Here is an 18,661-nt window from a genome sequence, read left to right on the forward strand (position 1 = left end):
TTAGTTAGATTTTTGTCTAATCCCTTTACTTAGGAGATTTGCCCTTTCTTTCCTTGTGTATTATTTGTTACAAATTAAAGTATAAAATCTCCCTAATCACTTCCACCATTTCCTGCTTGTGTTCTTGGGGATTTTGATACCAGTGGAGATCGCTGACCCAAGGAAACCTCAGTACTTACATCTCCATTAAGATATTTTCTCAAATATCAAGATATTTTGTTATAGTTTAAGATCTTGACAAAATTGCATATTTCACAGTGCAAAATAGAATCTAACAGTACTCATCAAAGGCTGAGGATTTCCAGTTTTCTCAATGAAAGGACTTTTCAGAGCTGAGATACCAACCAAAGTGAATCCATTACAATATTTTGGGGGCTAAAAATAAAGGTTATCACATTTGCATGTCTTTCCTTCTCAGTGTACAAATCCTTCACAGCTGTAATCTATTTCCTTCATCTTTATGTGGTTTTATATAATCTGTGTTTACTCTCATTTAGTAAATCTTATTTAACACTGGAAAACTAGAATATAAAAAGACATTGTATATATTTTTCTTTAAAATATAATAATCCTGGGACAGCCCAGGTGGCTCAGCAGTTTAGTGCTGCCTTTGGCCTAGGGCCTGATCCTGGAGACCTAGGATTGAGTCCCATGTCGGGCTCCCTGCATGGAGCCTGCTTCTCCCTCTGCCTGTGTCTCTGCCTCTCTCTCTCTCTCTCTCTCTCTGTCTCTCATGAATAAATAAATAAAATCTTAATATATATATATAATAATCCTTATGGATAGCCCCAGGATTGACCTTGTGAAGTTCTCTGTGAAATCAAGCTCCACCAGTCTTACAACTCTTTGAATACTTTCACTTATTATGCTGGAAAGGCCAGATAATGCAGAATTAACTTTCATAAATTTCATAAATCTGAGCTTTACTTAATTACTGAATTCCCAGGTTATTGTCTATTTGTAAAATAAGTTTATCACAAATCAGTTTTGAGACGAGGTACAGTGATAGCAGTCCAAAATTGAGTTTATGAGGAAAATATAGGTGTTCAGGGTGTGCTTAAATGGGTAGGTCTGGAAAGCAAAAACAGTAGACTCTTAGATTGTCCATGTGATGAAGATAAAGACCATAGCTAATTTATTATCATTGTATTCCCAGAACTGAGAACAGTGACTAACACATAGTAGATGCTCAAAAAATTTAAATTTGTTTATGAGCCATAAAACAGAGTATACGGCATTCTGTTCAGAATGAGAGGTGAAAATTATTACCATCCTACCTAGAATGAGTTTAATATACTTGAACGACAAAATAACATTAAGTGGTGATTAATTGGCTCCACCAGTTAACCTGGCAAAGACAGGACTAATTAGGGTTTGAGGAGAAAATCACTGGAATACACTGTTACATTTGGAAGAGGAAAACACTTAGAATGCCTTTCCAGCTCTTTGAAAGAATGGTGGGATGGTGAGAGGGTGGGTGGGAATGCAAAAATATAAAATCAGGAATGAGTATGTGTCAAAAGGATAGGACACCAACCTAAAGAAATGTAGAAGGGTGACATTAGAGGGTGGTGGAAGTCCTATCGGAAAAGAAAGCTGGGGCTCTGTGTGCGTGCACACATGCATGCACTTGCTCTTGGGTAGAAGGGGCCAGGCAGGGCCTAACTGGCAATCTAGAGAGTTCAGCTTTAGCCCTAAGACCTGAGTGTATGTAAGAGGCTTCCAAGCAGGAAAATGACAGATGAAAATAAGCTTTAAGCAAAATTAATTTAATAGAATGACAAATGGATTCTAGAAGTGGCTAAAGGAGTACAGGGCTCGGATCGTAATAAGAACCTATTGAGTACTTACCCAGTTGATGCATGAAGCCAAGGAGATCCCCTCTGAGCAATACTGATTGGCCATTAAATATCTATAGGCTCTTTGAATCAGTGCTTTTTCTTCAAGGAATGAATCCTATGGGCAAAAAATGAAGAAGTAAGCAAGCATTTACCTACCAGTCTGTGAATTCCAGTATTCTTTGAACAATGGAAAAAGAAATTATGGAAAATTATACAAATGCAGAAAATGATATATATCCACAATAACAAGTAGTAATTAAAATTATTTTTATGAAATAATAATCAAGTTATAAAATTCTAAAGTTGAGGACTGGGGTAAGTAAAAATCAGAATGGAAGGCAGATGCATCATAATTTCTCATGTGTTTACTTTTTTTCCTATGGCAATTAGCAGGAAAAAAAAAAGAAAGTGCTGGGCCTTGGTAGCTCAAGCCCAATTCCAAGAGACATGTGCATTGATGTAAGAGATTGTGCTACAAAAATTATTTTATCTTCAAGGGGAGGTTTAAAAAGCAAAAAGAAGAGAAAATACATGGAAAACTAAAGACTGAAATCTTGGAAAGAGCCCAAAGTTAGAGAAAAGAAGAAGCTGAATGAATGGAGAAAGGTATTTTTACTTTAAAAATAGAATGATGGAAGGAAGAGTTGAGGCACCTGGATAGCTCTGTTGGTTAAGCGTCTGCTTTTGGCACAGGTCATGGTCTCAGGGTCCTGGGGTCAAGCCCCACACTGGACTCCTGCTCAGCAGGGAATCTGTTTCTCCCTCTTCCTCTGCAGCGCCCCCCGCCCAACTCATGCTCTCCCTCTTTCTCTCTCACAAATAAATCAATACAATATTTTGAAAAAAGGAATGATGAAGAGATGCTGAGAGACACAAGAATTTAAAGGAACAAGAGGTAGACAACAGAACCAATACTATAGAAAGAAGTATGCAAATTAAAGAAAAAACCTCTAGATTTGAAGTCATCAGTCTTTTATGAGGTCAAAGGATCTTAATGAATATAATTTTTATGAAGCAGGAAGACCACAATTTCACATTTTTCAGCAAAGGTCAGTGGTTTAAAAAAAAATCTATATACTGCCTACTAGAGACTCTCTCCACATCTAAAGACACACACCCAGTGAAAGTAAAACGATGGAGAAAGATATTCCATACAAATGGAAATGAAAAGAAAGCTGGTACAGCAATACTCATATCAGACAAAATAGACTTTAAAACAAAGACTGTAACAAAAGACAAAGAAGGGCAATGCATAATTATAAAGAGGTCAATCAAAGAAGATATAACATTTATAAATGTTTCTGTACCCAACATGAGAGAACCTAAATATATAAAGCAAATAATACAGACATAAAGGGAGAAATTCACAGCAATACAATAATAGTAAGGGACTTTAACACTCCACTTATATTAATGGAGAGATCATCCAGACAGAAAATCAATAAGGAAACATTGGCCTTAAGTGACACATTAGACCAGATCGACTTAATAGATATATAGAGAACACTTCATCCAAAAACTTTGGAATACACATTCTTTTCAAGTGTGCACGGAACATTCTGCAGGACAGATCAGGTCACATATTAGGCCACAAAACAAGTCCCAATAAATTCAAGAAGATTGAAATTAAATTAAGATCTTTTTTGACCATACTGGCATGAAACTAGAAATCAATACAAGAAGAAAGCTGGACAAAAGCCACAAACACATGAGGATTAGGTTATATATTCCTAGACTACCAGTGGTTTAACAAAGAAACCAAAGAGAAAATTTTAAAAAGAAATACTTTGAAAAAATGAAAATTGAAACACAAAATCTCTGGGACACAGCAAAAGCAATTCTAATAAGGAAAGTCATAGCAATATGAGCCTATCTCAAGACACAAGAAAAATTCCAAGTAAACAATCCAACATTATACCTAAAGAAACTAGAAAAAAGAACAAAAACTATGTTGGTAGAAGGAAGGAAATAATACAGATCAGAGCAGAAATAAATGAAATGGAGATGAAAAACAGTAGAAATGATCAATGAAACTAAAAGCTAGTTCTTTAAGAAGATAAACAAAATTGATAAACTTCTAGATAGACTCATCAAGAAAAAAAGAGGGCCCCAATCAATAAAATTGGAAATGGAAGAGGAAATGATACAACTGAAACCACAGAAATACAAGGATCATAAGAGAATCCTATATTTATACACTAACAAATGGAAAAATCTAGATGAAACAGATAAATACTAGAAACACACAATATTCTAAAACTGAATCACAAAGAAACAGAAAACCTAAATAGACTGATTGCAAGTAATGAAATTGAATTAGTAATTCAAGAACTACCAAAAATCAAGTTAAACTTTCAGAGATAAATTCTTCCAAACATTCCAAGAGTTAGTACCTATCCTCTACTTATTCCAAGAAACTGAATAGGAAGGAAAGCTTCCAAACTCATTTTATAAAACAGCATTTTCATAAATGATATCAATACCAGACAAAAACACCATGCATGTGCAAGCATGAACACAATCTCACACACACACAAATTATAGGCCAATACCCTGGATGAACATAGATGCAGAAGTCCTCAACAAAAATATTAGCAAACCAAATTCAACAATACTTTAAGAGAGTCATTAACCATGACCAAGTGGAATTTATTCCAGGGATTCAAAGATATTTCAACATCCATAAATTAATCAATATGATACACCAGATTTACAAAAAAAAATAAAAAATAAAAGTCATATGATTATCTCAGTAGATGCAGAAAAAGCATTTGACAAAATTCAACATCCATTTATGATAAAAAAAAAAACTCTCAACACAGTGTATATAGAAGGAATGTACCTCAACATAATAAAGGCCATGTATGACAAACTCACAGCTAACACCATATTCAATGGTCAAAAGCTAAATAAAAGCTTTTTGTCGAAGATCAAGAACAAAGACAAGAATGCTAATTCTCACCACTTTTATCCACCATAGTATTGAAAGTCCTAGTCACAAAATTAGGGGGAAAAAAAGGAATAGGCATCCAAATTGGAAAGGAAGAAATAAAGCTGTCATTATTTGAAGAAGACATGATACTATATATTAAAAACCCTAAAGACTCTATAGAGAAACGATTAGAACTGAGAAATGAACTCAGCAAAGACACAGATACAAAATTAATATACAGAATTATTATTGAATAATTATTGCACAAACAATGAGCTATCAGGAAGAGAAATTAAGAAAATAATCCCATTTATAATTGCATAAAATACCTAGGAATAAAGTTAACCAAGGATGTGAAAGGACTGTACTCTGAAAACTATAAGGAAGTAGTTAAAGAAACTGAAGATGACACAAAGACAGGCTTACCTTGGAGATATTGCAAATTTGGTTCCAGATACCACAATAAAGCAAATATCACAATAAAGCTAGTCAAATGAGTTTTTGGATTCCCATTCTCAATGCATTTAAAAGTAAGTTTATACTACAGTGTAATCTATAAAGTGTACAGTAGTATTATGCCTAAAAAAGCAATGTACTTATTTTAATAAAAAATATTTTATCATGGCACCTGGGTGGCTCAGTCAGTTGAATGTCTGACTCTTGGTTTCAGCTCAGGTCATGATCTCAGGATCATGGGATTGAGCCCCATATTAAGCTCCATGCTCAGCGTGAAGTCTGCTTGAGATTCTCTCTGTTCCTCTCCCTCTGTCTCTCCCCCTCCTCTCCCTCTCTCCCTCAAATTAATAAATCTTTAAAAAATATTTTACCACTAAAAATGCTAACCATCATCTGAGCTTTCAGCAAATTGTAATTACTGATCATAAACCATCATAACAAATACAATAAGAAGAAAAGTTTGAAATATTGCAAGAATTACAAAAATGTGACACAGAGACATGAAAGAAGCAAATGCTATTGGGAAAATGGTGCTGATGAACTCACTCAATACAGAGTTTGCCACAAACCTTCAACTTTTAAAAAACACAATTATATGGGAAGTGCAAAATGATAAAGTCAATAAAATGAGGTATGCCTATAAATAGAAAAATAGTCCATGTCCATGGATTGGAAAATTTTACATCATTAAAATGTCCATACTACCCAAAGCAATCTACAGATTTGGTGCAATCTCCATCAAAATATGAATGGCATATTTTCACAGAACTAGAACAAAGAATCCTAAAATTAATATAGAACTACAAAGACCCCTAATAGCTAAAGCGATTTTGAGAAAGAAGAACAGAGCTAGAGGTATTACATATCTTAGTTTCAAACTATATCACAAAAAAATGTAGTAACCAAAAGGCTATGATACTGACACAAAAATAGATACATAGATAAAAGAGCTCAGAAATAAATCCATACATATATGGTCAATTCATCTATGACAAAGGAGGCAACAGTATGCAATGGGGAAGACAGTCTCTTCAATAAACGGTTCTGGGAAAATTGAACAGCTGCATGCTGAAGAATGAAACTGGACCATTCTCTTATACCATATGCAAAAACACATTCAAAATGGATTAAAGACTTGGAATGCAGGACCTGAAACCATAAAACTCCCATAAGAAAGCATAGGCAATAATTTTTTTGACATCAGTCTTAACAATATATTTTGGATCAGTCTCCTCAGGTAAGATCAATAAAAGCTAAAATAAACAAATCACATCAACCTAAAGCTTTTGTACAGTGAAGAAAATAATCAACAAAATGAAAAGGAGAAATAGTGATTGGGGAAGATATTGCATATCACACATGCAGTAAGGGACTGGTATCTAAAATATAAAGAACTTACACAACCAAATAACCTGATTGATTGATTGATTGATTGATTGATTGATGAGAGCGAGATGGGGGAGACAGAGATAGAGGAAGAGGAAGAATCTCCAGCAGTCTCTCCCTGAGTGCGGAGCCAGACATGGAGCTCTTCCTCACAATCCTCAGATCATGATTTGAGCTGAAAAGAAGAGTCAAACACCTAATGACTAAGGGAACCAGGTGCCCCTAAACAACCTGATTTAAAAATGGGCAGAGAACTTGAATTATTTTTCTAAGTAAGACATACAAAGGCCAAGAGGCGCATGAAAATATGTTCAACATCATCAATCAACAGGGAAATGCAAAAACCGCAATGAGATATCATGTCACATCTGTTAGAATGGCTAAAATGAGAAAGACAAGAAATCACAAGTGTCGGCAAGGACATAGAGAAAAGGGAAGCCTTGTACAGTTGTACAGGTGGTAATATAAATTGGTCAAGCCTTTATGGAAAATAGTACGGAGGTTCTCAAAACATTAAAAATAGAATGACTAGATAGATCCAGCAACTCCACTTCTGGGCATTTATCCAAAGAAAACAAAAATACCAATTGAGGAGATATATGCACTCCTGTTTTAATTTCAGCATTATTTACAATAGCCAGAATATGGAAGTAACCTAAGTGTCTATGAATAGATGAATGGGTAAGATATATATATATATTTACACACATACACATACACAGAGGCAACAAAATATTACTCAGCTATAAAAAAAGAATGAAATCTTGCCATTTGCAACACATGGCTGGACTATAGGTTATGATGTGAAGTAAGAGAAGTCAAACAGTGAGAGGCAAACACCATATGATTTCACTTGTATGTGGAATCAAAGAAAAAAATGAACAAGCAGAACAAAACAGTCTCATAGATATAGGAAACTGTTGCTTAGCAGAGTGGGGATGGGGTTAGGTTGCAGGCAAAATAGGTGAAGGGGATTAAGAGGTACAAACTCCCATTTATAAAATAAATAAGTTAAGGAATACAATGTATAGCATAGGGAATATAGTCAATAATATTGTAATAGGTTTTTATGGTGACAGGAGGTGACTACATTTATAAAGATCACTTGAAATATATAAAAGATCAAATCACCACAGTGTGTGACTAAACTAATAGAATACTGTATGTCAACTATACTTTAATTAAAAAAAGAAAAGAAATAAATGTAGAAGAAAGGGGAACCACACTTGAGCTGCTGTAGGTAGAAGGATGCCAGCAGGTAACAATGACTATAAAATTTCATGGCCCTGATGGTGAGGGACACTTGGAAGTTGTCCTGAAAGTACCATCATGTCATCCTACCAGACTTTAGCATCAGAAAATAAAACTGCAATCATATTAGGCCAGAAGAACTGAGGATTAGTTAGATGTCTTTTTTTTTTTCTTTTTTTTTTTTTTATGATAGTCACAGAGAGAGAGGGAGAGGTAGAGACATAGGCAGGGGGAGAAGCAGGCTCCATGCACCGGGAGCCCGACATGGGATTCGATCCCGGGTCTCCAGGATCGCACCCTGCGCCAAAGGCAGGCGCCAAACCGCTGCGCCACCCAGGGATCCCCGGTTAGATGTCTTAGAAATGAGGAAACTGAACTCTGTTGGGGAAAAATGGGGGGACACCTGAGTGGCTCAGTGGTTGTGCAGCTGCGTTTGGCCCAGGGTGTGATACTGGAGTCCTGGGATCGAGTCCCACATAGGGCTCCCTGCATGGAGCCTGTTTCTCTCTGTGTGTCTCTCGTGAATAAATAAATAAATTTTTCTTGTGAAAAAAAAATCTGTAAGAAAAAAATGGAAAAAAAAACAACTTTGCCCAATGAGGGGATCCTGGATAACATTTTTAGCTGTAAGGATCCATAATTTTCTGTGTGAATTTCAAGAGAAGTCACAGAGTATTTTACAGAAGGGTTCTCAACCAGGGTATGATTTTGTCTGCCAGGGAACATCTGGCACACTCTACAGAGTATTAGCTGTCACAACTGGCAGGTAAGGTGCTATTGACATCTTGGGAGTATAGTTTAGGAATGCTGTTAAACTTCCTGTGATGCACAGGATAGCTTCCCCACCACAAAAAAAAAAAAAAAAAAAAAAAAATTCCAGCGCCAAATACCCATAGTAACAAGATGAAGAAACTGTTCTGGAGTATTATGCAAATACTCCATAATAATATTGCAAATACAATCCATAATAAAATTTGATTTCCAATTTTAATCCAAATAATTGCAAGGCTAATCTAAAGCTAGTTTGACTTTGACATTAGTCCATCATTTTAGTAGACCTACTTCTTTGAAATCTCATTTTGTCTACATCTGGAATTTCAAATGTCTAGAGTGAAGTCCTATGGAGAAAGACAAGCTTCCCAATAAAGTATGTATTAATGGAAGCAAGGCCTCCCCAGGAGTTTGGCTTATACTTACAAATGCATTCACCATTGAAAATTGAGATTTACCAAGGACAAAAGTCACTGCACAAATCAATAATCCCCTGGGGTAAAAAATGCTCAGCTCTACGTGAAGGTTCTGTTTTCACCTTAGGATTCATAATTATTTGCCATGTTGATAATCTCTGCAGGGAAGGAATAGGGGGACAAAATCTGTTGTGTCAAAAGGAGTCATAGAATTTTCTGGCTGACTAAAACAACACAGAGGTGGAAGCAGAAGTAGAAGTCTGTTTTGCTGATAGAGATAGAGGACAGGAGATTACAAAGGGCATGTCATCCTCAATAAAAGTCTAGGTGGATTAGACTTCATGGCTGTTTTCTTGAAAATGTCTTCCTGTTCTTCTTAATACTCTTATTATTACTGTCAGCATGCTGGGGATAATTTTATTTTTCCTCTTTTCATTTTGCATTTTTAGCTGCAAGAAAAGACACTGTTATCATAATAATTCTGACAGGAGTATACATTTAAATACCACATTGGGGTTTACATGCATTTATATTCACAGGGCATGTCCACATATATATTTAAAGGGGTGAGTAACCTGACACTATGTTGGTTTTGCAACATTTCATTCTTTTCTGTTAATAATTTCAGGGAAAAAAAACCCTGAGATCTACTAAATACTCTGATTTGGGCTTCAAAGGCACCCAGGGATGCCTGGGTGGCTCAGCGGTTAAGCATCTGCCTTCGGCTCAGGGCATGATCCTGGAGTCCCGGGATCAAGTCCCGCAATGGGCTCCCTGCATGGATCCTGTTTCTCCCTCTGCCTATGTCTCTACCTCTCTCTCTGTGTCCCTCATGAATAAATAAATATATAAAAAAGACACTTAACAGAAAATTTAATTATGATTTCACTAAATGCTTGCTTAAGATGTACACTTTATTGTTCTACGTTCCCATAGATTTTTCAAGTCTCATCCCTTTATTAAATTAGGCCATCAGCCATACCTAAAGTAATTTTACTCAGGTAACATTTAATGATGTTACCTATGTTTTCATAAGACCACTAGAACAACCAGTTGTCAAGAAATCTTTCCCTTTGTCACCCAATATCCTTCTTCCACACTGATGTCCACCTGGTAAGTTCATCTCTGTGCTTAGCTTCAAGATTTATTTACAGGTGAATAATATGCAAGACTGGCCCAGGTTATAAAATGGTAGTTTTTCCTATTCAATTTTAAAACCCATATGTGATTATAGAATACCTGTGTAAATAGGTTTACTGAAGAAAGACAAGAAAAATGAAGAGAACAGGAAGGGAAAGGAAGGAGCTCTTAAGGATGAATTAGGAGAGCATCGCTTGTTACTGAAATACCTCTAATTGCTTGAAATTTAGGACAATTCTGAAAACTCACTTATTTTCTAAATAAGGACAATGGTGTAAAACAAAGCAGAAAAAATGGGAATTGAGAGCTGTGAAGAAAGTCACACAAAAAAATTAGTTCACAAAAGGTATAATCTCCAGAGTATAAGTTGATGAGGATGCAAAGAAAGCATGTTGAGCTCATATTCTGTAAGAGATACTTAACTGGTTTAAGGAAAAAATGAAATTCAGTGGAAACTTCTCTAATCTTGACCCAAAAAAGGTGTTGGGGTAGGTAGGAGAGCTCATTAACAGAATTGCAAGGAGCTTGAGTAAAGAGTGAACCAATGTTGAGGAAAAATGTTAATATTAATGAAGTCAAACGCAATTTTAGTGTTTTAAAATGTTTTTCATTCCTTCATATTTTCAAATCATTTCATTATTTATTAACCACTATAAAAAGATGTATTTCAGGATGACAAATACATGATTTGATCCTACTTCTCCCTCTGCCTTTGTCTCTGCCTCTCTCTCTGTGTCCCTCATGAATAAATAAATATATAAAAAATACACAACAGAAAATTTAATTATGATTAACCTGATAATATCTTAATCATTGCTTTGAATTATGTCCAAAACCTGATTTCACCTTAATTATTCAAGCATCTATGTTGCAATCACAGCTCAGAATCGTGTCACCATGTCACTTTGTAGTGTTCCTAACTGAATTTTCATAATCAGGCCATGTCAAATTTCTTACAACATAAATTATTATCACTCATGAGGTTTTTTACCCAAAGCTCTAAATTGGGGATTCAAAATGGATGGTGACTTCACCATGTAATCCAAGATGATTTCTTCAATTCCTTGAGCCACTTTGAATTTACAGTCAAACTCAGTGTCTGAGATAACTATCTTACCAGGTGCCTATTACTATCTTACTTCCTGCTTCCTTGAGTCTTCTCAGATTTACTCTTGTTATATTTAAGCGTCCAAACTGCCTCATATAGAAAGTAAGTAAAATAAATGCTGTTTGATATTTTCAAGGAAGCAACTGTACTCAGATTAACATGCCTAAGTGATGAATAAATCAGACATAATATTTCCATTCATATTGATGCAAATGAGTTATGCAGATTAATAAACCCACAGGTTCAGGATTCAAAAGAAATGGGTGACACTTAAAAATATAATGCCCCAAAAGTCTAGAAACATCAGTAGTAATTGAAATGATGACCCAAAGCAATAATATTTTAATTATCTGGACTTGTATTATTTCCTTCTGCACAAAACATTAAAACTCAAACTAGGTAAGCATGGGAAGCCTAGTGAAAAATTCATGCGCTGCTTAAATTATTTTGCAGGACAGTGGATTCTAAACTGTATTTGCAAGTTTCTACATGTTCACATACAGTAGGATTTCACAGACTCAACTACTTGATTGTGAAAGACATACCTCAATTAGCAAAAGCCTATATATTGTAAAGATACTTAAATGAGTGCACCCAAGTATATATAGTAACTACAACCAGAATAACAATGAGCTTTTAGAAGTCCCAAAGGAAACCTATTTTTAATGATGAGGAGAGAAAGATTTGCTATTAGCATATTCATTATGTGTATGCAAATCGATGATTCCAACAGCTGCTTAAGAGTGTTAAAAAACAATTTGTTCTATTAAGCAGTTTAAACATTCTTCTTAAAATCCTGTTTACCTGTTTAATTTGCTGAACAATGTCTTTCTTCAGAGGACTGGGGGTGGGGTGGGAAGAAAGATTCAGATTGTCTTCCCTCCTGTCATTTCTCCTCTGGTGAGATTCTTAAGCAAAAAGTGAGAGGCGGAGGCCATGGTTTAATGTTAATATTTTGGTGACTTTCTATATTCTTTAATTAAGTGCTGCAGCATTTTGCGTTTCTGGCAGGGATAAATTTTGCAGCGGTAAAGATCATTTTTCTGCACAGCGTCATCTCTTTTCTCGTCATGAATCCTCCAGTGAAGCTCAGAGTAAAAAGGTTGGAGAATGTAAAACAAAGTAAAAAAAAAAAAAAAATTTTCTCAAGGCTGCCGGGGAAACAATCAACGATGACCTTCCTCCTGGCACCTGATCAGTTCAGGTCTCAAACTGCATGCTGGGAGAGTCCTGAAGGCTTCGAGGTCTGTCCCCTACTCTGGGATTGCAATTCCGAGAGCCTTTCATTTTATTCTTAAGCAAACATAAGTGAGAGTCTTGCACAGACGTCCCAGCTGTAGGCCTCAGTATTTGCTCTGCCTTCGCTCATTTCCCTGCTCCCCTCCCTGCAGGAAAACCAGGGCAAATCATCCCTTCTGCCGGTTCCTGTCAACCTATGAAAATAAGCCAGTGAAGTCTCCTTCAGGACCCTGATTTCAATCCTTGAGCCCATATCCCACACCTATTCCCTTGCTCTACCTGCAGCCCTTTGATCTAGACCAGGGCTCTCCAGACTTCACTGTTCACTTGAATCATTCAGAGGGCCTTGTCAAAATGCAGGTTTTGAATCAGGAGGATGAGACCTGCCATTCTGCATTTGTAACAACTTCCCAGGCAAGGCAGCTGGTTGCTGGACCCCACCCAAGCAGCAAAGGGGTCAAAGCTGAACATCAAGTCCCTGATTTTACCTCTAGGCGCAGTAATGAGAACAGTAAAAATACTACTAGCAGCTAACACATATGTGAACTACATATCTAACATGAATTTGCTATTTTCTCCTCAAATGTGGCAATCAGAGGTAAAAACAGATGAAATAATACTACAAAACCCACACAACTAAGGACGGGGTCAAGATGCAAACAGAAGCAGTCCAGCCACAGATCTGCTACACTGTGGATCCAGACATGCCCAAATGGGAGACTTTCTGGCTTTCCTTTCAGCCTCTGGGCTTCAGCTTTCAGGCAGGTTTTCTGTTTCCCTTGTGCTTCGGGACCTACCATCAGCTAGTTCCATGGCAAAAGGTATCTATTCGGGTTTCCGGAACTACTGCACCAACTACTCCAAGGAGATGAGGAAATAACAAAGAAGAAAAGTTTCAGATTCACTTCGGTTTAGACTGAGACATTTTGTAAACTTTAAGGATCCCAAACATGTACTTTCACCAGCACTAATCAGACATAAATGACCTAAAGGTAATCAACAACCTCGTGGTTTCTGCCCTAAAGCTACATCCAATAAGTCTGGGATTTATTGGATGATGTACCGTAGGATCCCAACATGTCCAGTTGCCGGCAGAGTCCTTTAATGGCATTGACAGTTGTGAGGGCCCAAGAGAAGACACTAGCAGAATGATTATGTCACCTAATCTGTGTTATTAAAGGAGTCATCAGTGATACTTAGGTGGACAGGATGACCTATGGCAGATGCATAAATACCGTGACACAAGAGTAAATAGCACTGGTCAACAGTCACCAAGACACAGAGGATGTACATCCTATCACATCCACTTGTGATCAGGCTGGGGAGGCCAATGTCCATGGTCTAAATGCTGATGCTAGGATGTAGATTGAAGCTATACAATGCAGAGACTGTATTCTTTTTTAAAGAAATCATAACTAAGGAATCCTAACACTTGCCCCATAAGATACTCTGTGATCCTGAGTATTTCTGTGATGATGGAGGAATATCCTCCTCAAAATCTCCAGGGCAAGATACTTCAGGTACTGGCATATGTGCAACAGAGTTTTTAAGAATACTTCCTGTACAAGACCAAAGAGGTCTCTTGTTTTGGTATAAAAATAGTCAGCAAAAATGTTTCCTGCATTCTTTTTCTACAGGCCCCTCTGCCTATTGTCCCTATTCAAAACGACGATGTTTACTGTCTCACACCTGTTCCTGGCGTCTCCAGTGGAGAGCCACACTATTTTTTATGCCCAGAGAAACATGTCTGCCAATCTCAACTTTGACCAAGCTTCTCCATTGCTGGTTGAAAAGGACTGCTACCTCATGAACCTGAAGACTCGACTTTTTAGTTTGAAATTTCTATTGCCCCTGAAATTTTCCAATGGTTCATGTTCTTAAAAAAAAAAAAAAAAGAATCCCAAGACTGATACTGTGTTTTGATGATATCCTAGTGTGAAAGCAATGTAGAGGGAACTGAAGGAAACAATTTAAACAGCTCACAGTGTTTCCAGCTCTCAGAAAGAAGAAAACCAAAGAGATAAAGGAGGAAGGGGAAAATGAATAGGATTTTCTAGAGCTGTTTCCTTAGACGATACTGATATTGGAACAAATCTTCTAACATATGTTCAGTTTGTTCTTTTACTCAGTAAATATTTACTGAAGACACTCCCCATAAGGGACAGTTTCAGGTGCTAAGGATACTGCAATGAACAAGGCAGACATGATTCTTGCCCTCAGAATATGTACAGAATAGCAATTCATGCAACCTGTCTTCAATGTATGATGAAACCACTTCAAATTTTCTTTTAAGTCAATTTAGTTTTTTGTAGAATTTTTCTTTTCTGCCACCATTTTCTTTTCTGAGAAGTTGTTCTGTAGATCCAAAAGTCTAGCAAATATTGAATAGTACATTTGCATGAAAGCATTCTTATTAAACCTATCCTATGGGGGGTTGGTAATTAGCAGAGAAACAGGCTGGGAATCCTTGAATTTGGCAAGGCAGAATTAGAATAGAAAAGCCAAAAACAGAAAATGGGCCAAAGTTATATATTTAAAACAAGAGCAACAATAAAGGCTAATTATAGCATATTATATACAATATTTTTAACTCCCATAACAACCCTTGTGCAAGTACATTTATTAAAACCACTTTTCCAGCAATACAAAATGATACTTAGAGAGGGTGAACAATTTGCCCATGGTAGTAAAACAAAAGCCAAGGCCTAGATCAAACCCAAGGGATCTAGGCCAAAGACAAAGCTCTCAAATGTCATGATATGCCAGCCTCTCAGAACCTGGCCTGTGGTGAGAGAAAAATAGAACATGGGACAAAGTCATCTCTAAGCCAATTAAAAGAAGATGCCAAATTCAAGAATGATTGAGGATAATAAATCAAATATGAAAAGCTCATTTAAAATTATAGATGATGGGGGTTGGAAAAGCAGTGAGATGAATAGCAAGCCAAAAGGTCCAGACAAACTTTCTTGGTTCACATTCTCTGATAGGGTCCCTTCAGAAATCTATGGTGTCAACCTTGAGCGTGTGCTCCAAATAATCTCCAAAGCTGTGCATTTCTGCCCCAGCATCTAATAATTCCATAATTTCTTACCACAAATGTTTGGCTGTTTGATAGTGTCACGGACCTTAGTCACAAAGTACTTTAGCACTGTGGTAGCCACCACTTTTCCCACAAGGTCACCTACCAAATACAGTGGAACACAAACGGACTTTTCTGTTGTGAAAGTTGAGAGGGTCCCTGATACACTCTACAATTGTTTTTTAAATCTCTACCAATCATCAGTCTATAATAATGGGTTGGCAGGATTCCTCCTTTTTTTTAATATAATTTATTTTTTATTGGTGTTCAATTTTCCAACATATAGAATAACACCCAGTGCTCAACCCATCAAGTGCCCACCTCAGTGCCCGTCACCCAGTCACCCCCACCCCCCGCCCACCTCCCCTTCCACCACCCCTAGTTCGTTTCCCAGAGTTAGGAGCCTTTCATGTTCTGTCTCCCTTTCTGATATTTCCACTAATTTTCTCTCATCCTTAATTATGTGACAGCATGTGTAGGTCTGAGGACTTTCCCAGGTAATTTGGATACAGCAATTGTCCATGAACTTGGGAGAGAAATATAACCCTAAATCATTTAGGGCACTTCCTCTAGCAACTTTAATACACAGATACCTCCCTGATATCTTTTTTGGTTGAGCAAATTATATAGATAACTGTTTGGGATTTCAGAGAAGACTTAAATTATCTGTGGAATGGGTGACCAATAGTGGAATTTACTGAGAAATTCAGGAAAATTTATAAAGCATCAACATGAGTTATCTGTCTATAAGGATGCCTGCCATAGAAGAATCACATCATTCCAGAAAACATTATCCTGGTCATATTAGATGCTGCATATCCAGAAAGAGACCACACAAAAACATTGACAGACAACAAGGTTCTCTCATTAGAAATTTAATTAACCCCATTTTTCTGATTCCAAACCCCTTACTCTCAGCCTTTATATTGGACTGAACAGTCTGATCTGACAAAGTGAGAAATCTAGGCTATATCCTATAGATATAAGTGAGTAAGCAGTATTTTAAAATAAAGGATAAAATGATGGACCTGAGGGGCACCTGGGTTGTTCAGTGGTTGAGCATCTGCCTTTAGCTCAGGTCATAATCTCAGGGTCCTGGGATTGAGCCCCACATCAGGCTCCCCGGAGGGAGCCTGGTTCTCCCTCTGCCTAGGTTTCTGCCTCTCTCTCTCTCTGTCTCTCATGAATAAATAAATAAATAAAATATTTTTTTAAAAACGATGGAGTTGATCTTAAGTAAATGTGTAACTCTAGAAGTAGAGAAGATCGCTGAAGGGGAGAAGGGAACAGAGACAAGATTTGGACAATTGCAAAGATACAATATCTATAGTTGTTTTATAGTTTAGGTTTTCCTACCAGTTTGTTCTCAGCCCAAGTCCTTCTCTACCTAGACTCCTGAAAACTCTGTCTTTTCATCACTTTCAACCAGTTTCTACCTAGCCTCAGATCAGCCTGTCAACATTCTCCCCATCACTCAGATGCAGGTCTTTCTTCTGGTGGTCTAGCCTTAGGGCAAAGGGCAACCATACTCTTATCAGGTATTGCAGTTATCATGGCTGTATAACACGCTATGTCAAATCTGTTATCCCTCATGATTCTGTGGGTCAGGAATGTGGGCAGGGGTTGGCTAGCCATTCTGTTCCTTGGAATACTGACAGGGGTCACTCAGGAGGTGGTTATGTTGGTCTGGAGGATCCAAAATGGTTTCACGTACTGAATGTGTGCCTTGGCAAGGATGGCTGGAAGACTGGACTCAGCTAGGACTACTGGCAGGCACCTCTAATGTGGCTTTTCCAACATGGCACTTCTCCTGGCCATACGTCTACCACGGCAACTGGCTTTCCCCAGAACACATGTCCCATCAGACTCAGGCAGAAGCTGCATGGCCTTTGGGCGTTTTCTGATCTAGGTTTGGAAACTATGCAGTGTTACTTCTGTAATATTTTAATAGCTAAAAGTGAGTCATATGCCAGCTTAGATTTGAGGGAAAAAGAAATAGATAACATCTTTTGATGGGTGATTGGCAAGGTCACATTGTACAAGAGCTAGTGAGATGGCAGATAATATTGTGACTGCCTTTGGAAAATACCTTCTGCCACAAAAACAAAGAATTGAAGCCAGACAGACCTGAGTTCAAATCCTACCTCTTCTTCCTCATTGTACAACTCTTAGAAAGTTACATAATATAACAGTTTTTGTCTTGTTCTATGAAGCAGTATTTAGAAAATGCTATTTCTTGTAGTCAGAATATAGAAATAAATGAGAAAATATATACAAAGCAGCCTGACTGTAGTAAATGCTCAAATGTGCATATTTTTCACTCCTCCCTCCAGAGCCTGTAACACTGCAAGCCACAATCCTAAATAATTCTTAGAGAACAGAAGTCTTCACTGCTTTCATACATCTACTAATTCTTAATAGCTGATTCATTTCTACTCCTTTCTCTTTTTTTATTTCACTTTCTTTTTCTACACATTGTTTACAGCACCTCATCACCCAGAATGGTGACAAATGGATCATTCACTACAAATCAGCCCACATAAACACATCCATTTCCTCAGAATATTATCAGTAATCTTGGGCCAATGGGAAAAAATAATATTCAAAAGCTTATCTACAGAATAAGGAATCTATTTATCCCCTGACAAGGAGCAAAACTGCAGATCAACCCCTGTCTAACTCATCACAAATTCTAAATATACAGGTGCATATTCCAAAAGTATATATAATGACATTAGTTTGTGGTAAAATGACAAATTCCACTTTTATTACTGAATGTAGGGGCACCCGGGTGGCTCAGTGGTTGCACATCTGCCTTTGGCTCAGGCTGTGATCCTGGGTCCTGGGATCGAGTCCGCATCGGGCTCCATGCAGGGAGCCTGCTTCTCCCTCTGCCTATGTCTCTACTTTTCTCTGTGAATGTAATAATTGAATTAGAGTGTAAGATTCTATATAAAATTTCAAATCCAGGCCTTAAAAAGCACTGACAGTAAACTTGTCAGTGTAGGTCTATGAATCGTTTACAATAAGAGAACCATACTT

At 37.2% G+C, this 18,661-nt stretch overlaps 1 long non-coding RNA gene across 1 annotated transcript in view; it reads right to left on the bottom strand.

The window, feature by feature from the left end:
* LOC112668898 (uncharacterized) overlaps positions 1–18,661 on the bottom strand; it is a 90,637-nt gene that overhangs the window by 30,212 nt on the left and 41,764 nt on the right. The window contains exon 3 of the long non-coding RNA XR_003141934.3: positions 1,852–1,956. This is a non-coding gene — a long non-coding RNA (uncharacterized LOC112668898). The remainder of the gene's footprint in view (positions 1–1,851; positions 1,957–18,661) is intronic.

Source organism: Canis lupus, chromosome 23 (assembly GCF_003254725.2).
Source record: "Canis lupus dingo isolate Sandy chromosome 23, ASM325472v2, whole genome shotgun sequence".
Taxonomy (NCBI): Eukaryota; Metazoa; Chordata; class Mammalia; order Carnivora; family Canidae; genus Canis; species Canis lupus.